This window comes from Populus alba, chromosome 19 (genome assembly GCF_005239225.2).
Source record: "Populus alba chromosome 19, ASM523922v2, whole genome shotgun sequence".
Taxonomy (NCBI): Eukaryota; Viridiplantae; Streptophyta; class Magnoliopsida; order Malpighiales; family Salicaceae; genus Populus; species Populus alba.
The window spans coordinates 10,777,555-10,792,556 of NC_133302.1; the positions used below are offsets into that span (position 1 = coordinate 10,777,555).

General features: G+C 34.4%; 1 long non-coding RNA gene across 10 annotated transcripts; it reads right to left on the reverse strand.

The window, feature by feature from the left end:
• Positions 1 to 1,527: 1,527 nt before the first annotated feature.
• LOC118027802 (uncharacterized) lies at positions 1,528 to 14,672 on the reverse strand. Of its 10 annotated transcripts, none has more exons than XR_004683885.2 (9): positions 14,237 to 14,670; positions 8,471 to 8,535; positions 7,040 to 7,461; positions 5,313 to 6,902; positions 3,507 to 5,180; positions 2,954 to 3,087; positions 2,404 to 2,443; positions 2,194 to 2,295; positions 1,528 to 2,116 (listed from the first exon to the last, which is right to left on the reverse strand). It is a non-coding gene; the product is annotated as an uncharacterized lncRNA (long non-coding RNA). The 10 variants fall into 10 exon arrangements; XR_004683884.2 differs by having other exon boundaries at positions 2,954 to 5,180; positions 7,040 to 7,274; positions 7,362 to 7,461; positions 14,237 to 14,668; XR_012168921.1 differs by having other exon boundaries at positions 2,954 to 5,180; positions 5,313 to 5,339; positions 6,810 to 6,902; positions 14,237 to 14,666.
• Positions 14,673 to 15,002: the final 330 nt, after the last annotated feature.

The window sequence follows — 15,002 nt, forward strand, 5'->3', positions numbered from 1 at the left end:
AGGTTTTGAAGCTCATGCCGTACCGGCCTCCTGGAAGAAATTACTTGAAACTTATGATCTGGGAAAACCTCATTAGGACATGATGCTTCCTGTCTGGTTTCTAAGTAAACCAGAGTGTAGCTTAAACCCCAGAATCTGGTTCCTCGGTTATTTGCTTAGAGATTAGAAATGCACAGGCTTGATCTTGACTCACAAGTGTTACATGGGAGCATGGACATGGCTTAACAGCTTTGACAAACATGCACAAATTACAGCGTGATTCCTTCCATTTTAGATGGGAATCGGTTTATTTATACAGGAGGAAGCGATGCAGGTCTGCTAACCTTGAAGTTCTTGTGCTCTTCATAATTTTTTAATGCATTTATGCACTATCTAATCTTTTGCGATTCTTTCCCTCACCAGAGCAAGGTCCTTTCAGTAGGAGAGTGATATCGTAGATTTTCAACGATCCATAAAATGTTTGCCTGAAACTGTTTGAGGAAAGTCAAAGTTCAAATATGTCCCGCATTACATGTTTTTAGGGTTGAGGAAGGTCCACCCTCCCTCTCAGAAGGTAATGATTGGGGTGGCGGCGGGTGGCTGTCTCTGCGTAAAACTCCACTGCCAAATCTGATCTGATGACACCACCACCCTTTAGATCCTCATTTGCTTTACGTACCAGCCTCTTTCAAAGGAGGTATCAGATGCCGTGACAGAGTCCCTCATTTTTTTTGGTTTTAGCAACTTCTGTCTATTCAGTTTTTGCTGGCTGGCCTAAGTTGTTAAGTGGCAAGAAACTGAGTGCGGTGAATGCCCTCAGCCGACGGTCCGTGGTTTGAGCTTCGATTGGAATTGTAATAGATATTACAGGATAAAATATTTTTTATTTAGTAATATATTAAAAAAAAAAGTTATTTTTAATATTAATATATTAAAATGATCTGAAAATATAAATTTTTTTTTTAAAATTTTAAACAAAACAAATTTTCAATTTTAAAAGAACAGTGTCAACATGTTTTCAAACATAATTTTAAATTGAATTTAATAGGTTGATATTAAAAATAAATTTAAAAAAATAAAAAATATTATTTTAATATATTTTTAAATAAAAAAAACTATACAAAACAAATTCTTACACGCTTTTAATCAGGCCGGAGTTGAAAAGACGGAGTTGAAAAGGCAAACAAAGTGGCTCAAAGATTGGCAGTGACCCCTATTGTTCAGCCGCAAGTTTTTTTTTTTTTTTTTTTTTTTTTAAAGTTGTCATTTTCATTTAAATCAGACCTTACATAAGCACCATCCTTCACACAGTTGACTTGCATTACACATGAATTTTTGCAAAACCCTCTACAGTGGTACAGAGCTGCTGGTGTTGACCTCGTGTCTCGAATGTCTTCCAATCTTCTTAACCTGCAAACCGTCACTCTCCTAGTCTTCTTGGAGGAGGAAAACAACATAAATGTCTTTAACGAGGCAAGATGCAGTGAACATGGGAATGATGGTCAACCATTTCAAAAGATCTACGTCTTAAAGCAATCTGAGCATCTCTCCAAAAGGCATCAATGGAATGCAATTTGACTATTCCAATTTGACTACACAGCCTGACATCCTTGGCTTTTATGCCCCTTAGCAATAAAGCATCAAGGTGGAATCTGCCATATAATATCTAGCAGCCAATATCATCTTGACATATACCAAACTTCCATATTACAGAACCCAAAGTTTACTGTAGAATCATACATCAATTTACCGTGATTCATCCTCTAGGTGTCTTTGAAGATCGAACAGAAGAAACTTTTAGAGCCACTTCATGCAAACTGCTGAGGTCTACACGTCAAGATATCATCCCCCTATGGACCTTTGTTTCTGACACTGTAATGGCCTTTCTGTCGGCAACAGATATCCTCCAAAAAAAATCAAAGCACGGTTTTGCCTCGTCTTGCATTTTGGGTTTGTAGATCCATCACATCGAGATTCTAAAACTATTACTAATCTCTCTTGGTTAGCATGGTGGGAACGAAACGAAGAAAATGGTCGGAGTGAAATATCCCATTTATGATGATAAAATCAGCAACACAGTAAAATATTCACATAGCAATGGGCATCTGAATTCAGTTCGACTTGTTTCACCATTATCCTATCCAAATCCATTCACTAATTCAAGCACAACTCACATTATCAGAAAATTGAAACAAATTTCAAAACAGAGCTCACCTCTGTTCCTCGAGTTTGTTTTAGCTTAGGTCATTTTTGTAATCCTCAGGAATACATGAGATACTGAAAGCTAGTGTGCTCATGATCAAGCTGGAGCGAATCCTAGGCAGTTAGCAGTCAGATAGCAGTTATATGTTATTCATAAACTACTTTTTATTAGAACAGTATAAATAAGAAAGGCGTGCTTTAGGTGCCTAAGGAAGCAGGTACCTAGTTTTGGATTGTAGTAATCATCTTACAAGTATGCTTCCTGCAAGACAGACACACAACATCAAGATAAGTGGTCTGCTGATAGAGTACTTGCATGATAATTAATGATCCATAATGATGACGAGATTGCTGTATAAGCAGGAAGCATAGGTGGGTTCCAACCAGCAATAGGAGCTTTCAGATGATGCTAGGTAAGGACTAGTGATGGGAAAGGAAGAGAGACAACACTCTCTTCCTTTAAACATGAGATGACAGAAAACAATTGATTTGTCCCATGCATTTTGGCATTTTTCAAACTCCTCATAGCAAGTCTACTACATAAATCCAATGGCACCAAGCACATGTTATGCATAAATGATTATGACACTACTTGAAGTCTGTTGCTTCATAGATGTCTTGACTGTCAAATTTGTAGTGTCTTAAAAACTGCCGTCCAACAATAAACAGTTGGGTTTTAATCAGCTTGATGAGATGAATAAAGTGGGATAGAGGAAATTATTCAATTAGCAAATGCTTACACAACGTATACATCAATCGACTGGGTGTTTACCGGACTGGCAAGACTTGTAATGTGCAGAAAGCAAAAGCAGTGAAAGGAAAGCACTTGCTACAAAGATTGCATCAAACCACCAGTGATAGAAGTCGAGCTGAATTTCTCCACCTAAGACTTCTGTTATGATTATCCTGCCAAGGATAACAGTTCAAAAATAATCAGTAACACGTTGAAAGCATCCCAGTTAAGCAAATAATAAATAACAAGTAGCAACAAATTAATCTGCATTCTTGTCATCTTTTAGCTTTGCATTTATAAAGAAAGAAGATTGGTTTGGTAAATTTTCAGAAACTAGAAGGATTCGATCATCCGATTCCAAACAAAGTCATAGATTATGCGTGGTTACATGCAGTGCATAACAATTCACGGTATGAAATTTGTGGTAAACTGAAACAAACAAATCTACATACACATCGATATTGTGCAAGTTAATTAACCAAAGAATAATACTTATATTTTCAAGAGAATGAACAAAAGATCCACACATCTAATAAGAATTTGCTATCTGAAATACTGGAAAAACTTGCCTAACAGGGTCAGGAATCATCACCTTACAAAAAAAATTGACAATCTAGTCTGGTGACACCATTTTTGTAATCATGTCTGACAATAAATAATCCAGTATTTAGTGCATGTGGTCTTATTTCAGTAACAGATTTTGTTTTCCCTCTTTCTTCTAAAAATGAAATGTTCAACATGAGGACTTCCCAGAAGCTTCGGAAACAGATGCTATCCCCTAGTTGAACTGAGCCATTAAAAAATAAATGGGGATTTCAAGATAGCACATTTTAGCAATGCAAGACAACTTCAGCAACAACATTTAAGACATATTTGGGATAAACTAAGGACATTTCAGTATTCAGGAAATTGGGATCTCAAATTGATTTGAAAAGATGCTTGACAGTTTCCTTCACAGATATGCAGAGGAGGAAAAAATGCTGAAGACAAGCATGCTGTTAAACAACTGATCATGCACGGCAAATATTCTTCTTCCAACTGCGGGGAAATTGCCACGCGATGCAACTGCAATTTCTGTGAAAAACAAAATTCAAATTTTTGGCAAACAACATTCAGGTCGCAATGCCAAATACACTCGAATCTAACATGACTCAAATTTGTGCCTCTTTCAGAGGTTCCTTGTTGTCCGATACTTGTTTACTTATCAGATAATAAAAGAAGAAAAAGAAAAAACAAAATACAGGTGCGCCTTGTAGATTTCTCTCTTCAAAGAGTCCATGTCCTATTAAAAATAAGTCATGACTAGCAAATAAGAAAAGAAGAAACTCTAATACACAAATCACAAAAAGGAAATTGAAAGTAAAATATCCTTCAAAAGATTTGTAAAGAATCATCGAACTGATATAACAAACAAGATTCCTATGAATAACAGGGAAATGTACTGCACACCATAAATATATGTAAGACAGCAGCTTCAGCCATGCAATACTTCATACAATTCTTTTGACACAAAAATGTATATAAAGACATAATGCAAAAAATACAATTCTTGTAAATAGAGCATGAAAATCAGAGTAATTTTACACATGCAAGTAATCACATAACTAACTTTATTTGAGGGTCAAGCAGTATTCACGTCACATGAATATGGCTTTTTTAAAAATAATCTAAAGCATCCACTGTGAGAAAACCATTTATATGTGGAAGGCACCAATAGTCTTTGAGTTTTGTGAGGAGGTATACTGGGAAAACAATCAAACCAATTCTCATCATTTTAAAACCAAGCAATTTACTTTAGATTACTCTTGTATTGCCACACTTTGTCAACAACCTGTAAGTTCACCTTATCATTCCCGCTTCAGTTAATTCCAAAAGAAAAACATGTTTTTAAGTGCCTAACACCCTTCCGTAAAACTGACCTTTTTGGCAATGCATCACGGCCACAACAGACCCAACTGTTGATAGATCAACTTTGTGGTTCTGTCTAGTTAGAATTTGACTTAACTAACTATATTTATTAAGTTTAGTGACAGGAGAAGAGATCCTACAAACAAGAATGAATGCAATGATAAACTATTAACATTACAAAAGGTGGCAGGTTACATGCTAGGATCTTGAATAATGAAATTAACATGCAGGTAGTCATTTATTTACTATTACAAGTAACATTCATAGCTAAACTGTGATAATAATGCAGCGTTAATTCCTATATAAAGAACTGTAAAATTATGCTGACAGTCCTTGTCCCAAGATCAACTGAAACAGCCTGTAAAAAACAGTATTATATAAGAATCACATAAAAAAGATGGTAACAAATGATTTTCTGATTTGAAACCATGCATTGAATTACAAAGTTGAGCATGTCAATAGAAGGAATCATTGAGGGGCAGTAAATTACCTCCTTGAAAATAACACTCTGCAGAGGCTGCACCAAGCAAATAGAGTATTCAGTCACCTTGCTTTATTCATGCATTGCATTGAAATTAGAAAATGAAAAGTATATTAACGGACACCTAAAATAGTTCATTCATTGCCAATAGAAAAAATTATTGCATCAGATTCAACAGACTTTTGAAATTGAAAACAGTTGAAGGAATTAAAAACAAAATTATTGCGTACACTAAATTGGAGGGTTCTAGTTTAAGGTTAGATCAATTGTTTCCTTCGGTTAAAGGAGGTAAAACTTAGTATTGTTTTCTTCAGTTAAAGTAAGGAAAACTTAGTTTTCACGTTAAGTGACAGACTTCCACTAATCTCTCATCGGTACCACAGAGAGCATAAATAATCCATCTCAAATGAGAAAAATAGAACATCCAGAAAAGCAACTCCCTAAAGCTGATGCCAGTTGCTAATATTGTAATGTAATGACATTATTTCAGGATTTTGATTAGTTCCTAACCCATAAATCCAGTAAATGATTACGGACTCAGCACACCAAACCCATCATTGGAATTCACTCAACTCAAAAAGATCAAAACGCAATTCAAAATAAGATCTCATAAAGTACTTCTTGAACAATGTGTCCATAACATCAAAAGTTTGCATGACTGATATCCTTCATTAAATGGGTGCAAGATTTGGCGGATAATTCCGAACAATAATTAATAATTGCATAAAAATAAAAATTTGATGGATTCAAGAATATGAAAGAGATAACTCAAACTAATCAGCTGTCAACCAAAGGAAGAATTGAGTAAAAAAAAAAAAAACATAATTCATATTTGATGTCTGACTATCATTTGATACTTGGATTCTGAAAAAAGCAGAAGTGGAAACAAAATTGGCAATAATGAAAGTGTCAATAATTCCAGCACTCTGCAATGAACATCAAAGCCATCAGAATTTTGTTGGTAAGCATGAAATTCAATTTAATAGCACATGGAGGCATTTTTCACATGGAAGACAAATCTTAGAGAATGTCCGAAGACAAATCTTTTTACAAGTGTCCAAAATGTTGTACTGGTTAAGAAAACCTAATTAGAGTTTAACTTTTGGGTCTAGCTCAAGCACTAAGAGGTAAGAAGGTTTTGCTAAGCTCCCAGGGCAAATCCTCCCAATCAAAAATTTATATGCAGTTCTCTAACAAATATCTTTTCTAGTAAATCAACCCCTAAATAAAAATCAAACCTAGAAATTAACACACATACCGAAGACAATTCTAATGGAACTTAAGATCGCATTTATCTTCAAACCCCCAGAACCCACACATAGCCCTCAAAAACTTGAGTATTAATGAGAGACAGCATTTTATTAACCATGCATGTGGAATTTATTCTAAGAGACAAACAAGATAGAAACTGAACCTCACATTAAACAAATTTTGCATAAATCAGTTTGCACACAAAAGGCATCCAAAAGATCCTCATTCTTCTATCAAAGAATGTCTTAACCATACTTTAATCATTTTGTACACATAATAGACAGAGGATGCATAGCCAAGTAAATACTGCATGTGACCCCTCCAAGTTTGAGAAAAAGCAGCTGCCTCCTGCAAAGATAAGAAAGCAGAAGATATAAGAGCTGGTTGTTCAGAATGAGGGGAAACAAACATTATAGAATATTTGTTTTTCTGTTTTTAAGAAAAAAATGGAAATAATTAACACGTCCACCAAGTCATATAAATACCCCTGCATCAAGACACATATAAAATCTCCCTCTTCAAGTGACCAAACTCCTTTCTCTGAACGTAATGCACTCTTTTTTCCTATCTCCAAAATCAGGCCCAAAAAAACATCAAAGAAACAGAACATCCTCATTCAAATAGCTCAATCAAGATATCTAAAAGCCACTGCTTGACATGTTAGACATGTCATTTAATGTACTCTCCTCATGACCTTTGTAACTCCAGCTCATAATTATCCTACATATTAAATAAAAAAACATTTTATCCATGAGCTAGTAAAAAATTGAGAATGAAGTGGATTTCCAAGAGTCAAAGAGCATATACTAGAAATAAATCTTAGCTTGGCGAAGCTCATATATTTCCAAAAATAGCTGCTTTGAAAGCTCCTCTAAAGCATGAACCTCTGCTTCCATGGTTTTAATATCTGAAAAAAAAAAAAAAAAAAAAGAGCACACCATAAGTATGAACCATAAGGAGCATGGGGACAAACTAAATGATAAATGATAAAAGCTCATATATATGATGGATAGTAAAACAGAATGCACGACTCACTCAAAATTTTAATGGCCTATTTTAACTGGAATGAAAAAGAAGGGAGTGGAGATGTGAAAACAGAAACAGGAGGCAGAATGGGGCTGATAAGAATAATTAATGATAGGCCATCACTGCATTTTATAAACAACTTGGATTGCTGGTATAGTGTGTGGGGGGGACAGTGTGCGGGGGGGACAGTGTGCATGCTGGTTGTGGGATTTCAGACGGGGAAGAATGTGGAAGTGGTGATGGTAGGATGGCACCCACTGATGGCAGCTGTACTGTGGTGGTGGTGGCAGTCGAGGTGCTCAAGTTAGTATCCTAGCAGTCAAAACTATACCCCCATGGTTATGGAAAAAAAAAAAAGATAAAATTCTCACTCAATCTTTATTTTTTATTCTGAGCTTCATTTTTAGATATTTCCCCTTCCTAGGCTCCAACTCCAAGCTATAAATGGAGCTAAAGAGTATGGCTAATAAAAAATGACAAAACACATGTTCCAAAAGCTATATTGGGGAAGAAAATGTGTGCATAACCACATACAAGCAGGAAAAGTATGGAAATTTTCAAGACAGGAGCTACTCTACTCAGTAATTTAAGCCACCTTGTTCAATAGAAATCTTCATCACCAATTCACAAAAATTACAATTATTTACAATTGCAACACCTCATACATGAAAATCTAGATGAAAACTGGAAAGTAATAGCATGATTTCTGAAAAGAAACATCATGAGATTACAAATTTATTAACCTCTGAAAGTAAAATACAAACAAAGTAACAAACAGAATGGATGCACTTATAGCCTGTGGAAAACAGATATCGTTTTGTTAAGGAATTTCCCCAAAAAAACATATCAAACAAAATTAACATCGCTAAAAATGGTTAAACAACAGTAACCTTGCTCCTTTTGATCATCTTGAACAGATCGTACAACCATGCCAACTATCCATTTGAAGAAATACCTAGCAACATTCAACCTCGTGTCAGAAATGTCTAAGTGCAACGATTTCTAAAGATTATTAGTGATAAAAACTGTAATGTCCAAGGTATTAGGTCTAAAGTATTTAACAGGGGGGGAAGTTATTGCACTTGAATCATAAATATACACATGTTTGTGCATTTGCACAAGTGAGGGCATGTACTTGCAAGCTCAAGGTTGTCGAAAACACTTTTTTAACATATCACAGAAAACACAATGTAAAATCGTAAAACTAGAAGTAAATTTTTTTAACTAATTATATATTGACAATTACGGTCAAATAGTAAATAACAGTATAACACAATTAAAACAAAAATGAAATAAACAATAGAAATATTCAAGCACCTTAAAATACATAGAAAACTATAAATAGCAGGGCAGCTAGTAAACCAGTTTCTGGAAAACCCAGAACCAATCGACCAGTTATTCATACAAAACCAAGAAAATCACTCATCTTATTCTTCTTATAAACTTGTAAACTTGGTCTAGTTTTACTGATTTTACAAATCAACTCGCAATTTTGACAACAATGTGCAAGCTTGCCAAAACATGTGGGCAAATAGGACAGCGAGCCTAGTTATATCATAAAAACGTGAGATGATTAGCAAACTCAATTTTGCATCTAGTTTTGGCCTCAACAAATAAGTTATCTTTCACCTTGCCATTAACCCTAAGAAGAAATTCCTACAAAGTTAGAACTTTGATGAAAAGAACTTGCAGCATAATTAGTTAAAATATATTAGGTGTATATAACTGTCAATTAGTTAGCTGATATTTAGCCTAACTTTCAGCTCCTAGATTGTAGTTTATTCAATTGTATAGTTTACTTACCTAAATGATTGATATGTATCCTATATAAATAACCCTTAATGATATGAATAAAAACTATCCAACCTAATTCTATTCTTCAATTTGGTATCAGATTTTTAGATTAAAGGTCCTAACTCGATTCCTTGAAGAGAATTTGTATGAATCTTCATTTTTAACCAGCAGCCATTGTTGACACTCTCTTGCTGTTTTTTCCTTAGAGCCACTTCAATCAACCCTAGTCTTCTATGTTTGACAAGCAAGCAAATATGTCCAACAGTGACAAGGCCCTTGTAAATTCAAACGGCAAGATTTTGTCTGCCATGATTATTCAAGAGAATTTCTCTCAAATCCATATTAAACTGGATGGTATAAATTATCATGTTTGTCTAAAATTCTGGAAATGTGTGTTGCTAGTAGGATGAAGAAGGGTTATATTACTAAAAAACACAATGACGACCTAAGGAGTGTGCTTCTCGGCAAAGGATGTATGAGATGCTGGAAAAGGCATGGCTATCTAGAGTAGTTTAAGCTTAAGCAAGCTAAGAGATTAAAAAAAAAAAAAAAAAAAAAAAAAAAAAAAGCAAATCCATCAGCTACCTCATTCTATACCTATATATATCTCAGACTATAGAATTCTTGGCCCAAAACCCTATATTAAAAACAGAAAAGACAAAGGAATTTCCTTCTTGGATCTGATTTTGGAGGGGGGGGGGGAATTGCCCCTATGTAACTCCGCCACTGGTTATGTTCATATTCACTCTTATAGGGATAAGCTCTATCCTTGTGCCCTTTGGTGTCTTTCTAGGTTACTCTAATTCCCAAAAGGGATATAAGTGTTTTCATCCTCTACAAGTAAATACTACATTTCCATGGACATTTGGTTCTATGGAAAAGTGTACTATTTTTCTGGGAATGTGTCTTTTGTTCCTCTTCCAGGAGAAATTAGTAGCAAGGAAGAAGAACATTTATGGTTGGCAGAAAAGAGATTGTAGATTTCAAGTGAGGGGAAGGATCTTGTAAAGGAAGTTGTATCCAAACTTGAAGAGGGTATGGATAAAAGGTCCACTCAATTTTTCCAAAATGGTTGTACAAGAAGGAACTAAAATGTAATTGTCAAGCCTCCACCTCATTTTGACTCCAGTGCTCCACTTGATGATATTACCATACCATCAATTGACTCATACAAGATTGACCTTGAGATACATGTCCCTTCTTCTATAGATTCATAACATGTATCTTTAAGGTCTGCCAACTCATATTCACAAATTAGTGGTCAAAAAAGGATATATCCCCTTCATTTCTATAAAGAGACTGATAGATTTGGATTTTTCAAATCATCTAATGCCACTTATCCCATGTCTGATTTTGTCTCTTATCATCATTTGTTGATTTTGTCTCATTATTTGTCAAGTCTCACTTATCTTGTCTAAGTTTCACTTATCTTTTGACCTTTAATTGTCCTTTATGTCTATACCTAGAGATTTTTTGGAAGCTTTTGGAGACCATATGTGGAACTCTGCTATGGTTGAGGAAATGAAGGTACTCTAGAAAAGCTCTACTTAGGAGATGGTCGAGCCACCTCAAAGAAAGCAGCAGGGTATAAAAGGGTGTTTTCGATGAAGTGCAATTCATATGGGATCGTTGATAGGTACAAGGCTAGACTAGTTGCTAAGGGTTACACTCAAACTAGTAGGATTGACTCAAGAGAGACTTTTACTCCCATGGCTAAGATGAACACAGTTAGAGTCATACTCTCTTTTGCATTTAACATAAATTAGCCATTACAACAACTTGATATGTAGAATACCTTTCTTCACGATGATCTAGTAGAGGTGTATATGGACCCTCCTCGAGGATTAATGCCAAAAGGAGGTGAAGAATGCAAGATGGAAAAAGGTGTTGTATGTGTTTACAATAAAAATAAACATCCACGAGTCGACCACGTAAGAACTCTAATTATTCACTATTTTATAGCGAAAGATAAGCTGAAATCAATTGTGAATAGTATGATCGATTAGAGACAAAGGAGACTAGGGTAAAGCAATCGACCATAAAAACAAGGTTTATGTGATCAACCAAAGTTTCTAGGCTTATGCAAAACATGAGTCCTCAACATGTAAAGTTAGTTAGTGTTACTTAACAGGTTAGGATTCAAATGTTTATAAAAAAAAGAGCTATGATTTAGTTAGAATATAGTTTGTCTTAGGATTCATCATATCAACTCTTTTTCTAATATGGACAACTTACATAGGATTAGATTTAAGAGATTCCCCAAAACTCTAATATCTTGTAATGATACAAATAGGATCATATAGAAAATTTATCTTTCTTTCAGTTTTTATTGCTTTCCTTTACAACTTTATTTACTATTTTATTTAATTCCTATACTTTAAAATGACTTCAATTATTTCCTTTTCCTTTCTACACCTGTTCTTTTCTACATGTGGTGTTGTTTGGAGTGGATATACCTTTTTTGAAGTTCCAAAATCTTGGTATTTCACATTCTACTTGATTTTGCGAGGTTACTACTAGCCTCCTCTTGGGATTAAGTTCTTATAAAGGTAGTTTCTCCTCCTTGAAAAGGTAGAAACGATTAATTGGTAACATAATTGATCAAAAGATTATCTGATAGATCAACAACATGGACTGCATCAATTGTCGTGGGTTTGGTTCGACAAGTTGTGCCAATGAAGAAGTGTGGTTTTAATCAATCATGGGCTTGGTTCGACTGGTTGAGCCAATGAAGTAGTGTGGTTTTAAGCATGCCTTGGCATATCACACTCTATTCTAGAAGCTTCAAAACTAATTGGCCAAGGAATTTGAGATGAAGGACTTCAAAACTTTGAAATATGTTTTAGGCATTGAAGTATCTTGATCCAAGCAAAGAATCTCACTCTCTCACTTAATGGAAATACATATTAGACCTCTTAACCAAAACTGATAACTCTGCCTTGTGAACCTGTGGATGCTCCTATTGAGATTAACCATGGTCTTGCTTTCTCTTGAATCAAGTTCTAATGAATAAAAAGAGGTATCAAATAGTGGTAGGTAAGTTGATCTGTCTAGCTCATACTAGACCTAACATATCATATGCAATTAGTGTTGTGAGCCGATTCATGCATAGTTCAAGTAATTGACACATGGATGCAGTGAATTGTATGTTGACTTACCTAAAATTCTCTCTGGGTAAAAGGTGTTATGTTCTCCCAACATCTTGGCTTGCCTAAAATCCTCTCCATATAAAGGTGTTATATTCTCTTGACATTACCACATTGATATTGTGGGATATATTGATTCTGATTTTGCTGGATCCAAATTAGAAAAAACAAATCTACCGGTAATTATGTGTCACATATGGGAGGTAACTTAGTAACTTGGGAGTTAAAAAAAAGAATGCAGTATCACTATGTAGTGCGGATGAAGAGTATTGTGCCCTCCATCATGTGATTACATAACTTGGCTTAAAATTCTCTTGGGTGAGTTGGGTACAACCTAAGAAAACCGATTGTACTCTTTTGTCAGAACTCAATTGCTATTGAGATTACCAACAATCTAGTTCAACATGAACAAACAAAGGATATTGAACTTGATAGGAATTGCATTAAAGACAATCTAGACTCTTGTGTAGTTGAGATTACTTATATTATGAGTGTGAATTTGTTGGCTGACATAATGACTAATGTTGTTACTATTGGTCCCTTCCATATGTTGCTATCCAAGTTGGGCATATATGATATCTATACACCAACTTGAGGAAGAGAGTTAATATATATTAGGTGTACACAACTGTCAATTAATTGGCTGATTGCAGGCAATTAGTAAGCTGATTATAACCTCACTTTTAGCTCCTAGATTGTAACCTATTCAATTGTATGGTTGACTTACCTAAATGATTGATATGTATCCTGTATAAATACCCCTTAGTGATAGGTGTAAAAACTATCCAGTCTAATTCTATTTTTCAATTGAATTTAAACTTTTTTCCTTAAATCTGGTGTAAAATAAATGTCTACACCAGCCTCGTTATGTCTAGTCTTGAAATGAACTTTTTTTCTAGATTTAGGTAATTGATAGTCATAAGATATCATGTAAAGCAGAATTAGTCCAAGCTATCTCTTAAATCTTTCCTAAAACATATATTGCTATCCACTAGAACTTCTTTAGGGTATCAAACGAATTTCCAAGTTTGTGGACTAGTACCAATTAATGATACTCGGATTTAACATCTCCAGGAAGGGGGTGGAAATCTTTTGATGTCATTTAAACAATGCTATATATTTTTCTTAACAGCAACCACGAGCAGTAACAATCTACCCGATTCTTCCCCTAACTTAGCATATTTGTTTGATATGCATGTCAAAATTATGTTTTTCTTTTTCTTTTCTTTTTTTTGTTCATGTATTATAAGGTCTTCCTATACTCTCTCAAATTGATAAGCTCAAGACTTATTATAATATATTTGTTTCTGAGCAACATTGATTAAAATTGTGCCCATGTTTCTAGTTTTATCTCTTCTAAATATGTTTTCACGAGCTAAACTTAAGAATTCCATAAACAACGAAGTAAGTTTTCAGCACAATTATTTGTTTAATAGGTGGTGCTCGCTGTATGATACTTTTTCCTCTCTTTTTTTTACAGATTTACTTCAATCTTAAAGCTGCATTGTATGATTGACTATAAAATTTGTTTACTTCAAGCATGATGTCTCCCTGGGAGATGCTTTGATAACTTTAAGGCGTTTTACTGAGCATAATGTAAATTGCAAATTGAATTCACATCTCATCCAAGCACATTACTCCATTAAAAAAAAATTGATGTTGCAATGACAAAGCACAAGAAAGAAAAATAATAAGAAAAATAGAAAGATAAGAAACCTCCTCTGATCCCTGAATTCGTTCCATCACCAGCTGAGAAAGGACAATCTTCTTCTTCTTTGCAATACAAGTCTCAATTGAAGAGGACGAGTTGAAGGAGATTGCAAGAGAAAGCAAAAACGGCACTGAAAATGATCTGAACTAAAATGCTCTTTTCTCTTCGTATTCTTTGTAAAGCCTTCTGTTTAAGAAACAAAGGCAAAGTGACCCAACCACCGCAATTTCTTCAAATAAATCCCCACACGCCCTTCTCTCTTGCTATCTTGGATCTCCCTCATACTCACTGTCCTCTATGCTTTCTTGCTTTCTGAATGCTGTTCTGTTCTCTTGTTGATAAAGAAAATCTTTATATCTTCCTCTTCTTGTTCTCTCTCACCACACCCAACGAAATGCCACCAAGCACTTAGAAGTGACTGCCTGTGGTTTAACAAAAACTTATTAATTGGTTTCATAACTCTATATCTCGATTTGATATTTTTAAATTCCTTTATAATTTAATAGTATTCTATTAGTTATTTTACACCATCTACTAAAAAAAAATTGCATCTCTTAAACCAAAAAAAAACCCAATTAAATTTGGAAGACAAATTTAAAATAAACCAAATTATTAAAAATATATCCAATATAGCATCTCTTTAAAAATAAAAATTATTGAGACAATAATATATTAAATCAATCTGGATTTTATAGCCTAACTTACCAAACTCATAATTCGAATCATAAACTCCACTAGGTATAATATTTTCTTAAAAAAAGTTACCAAAAC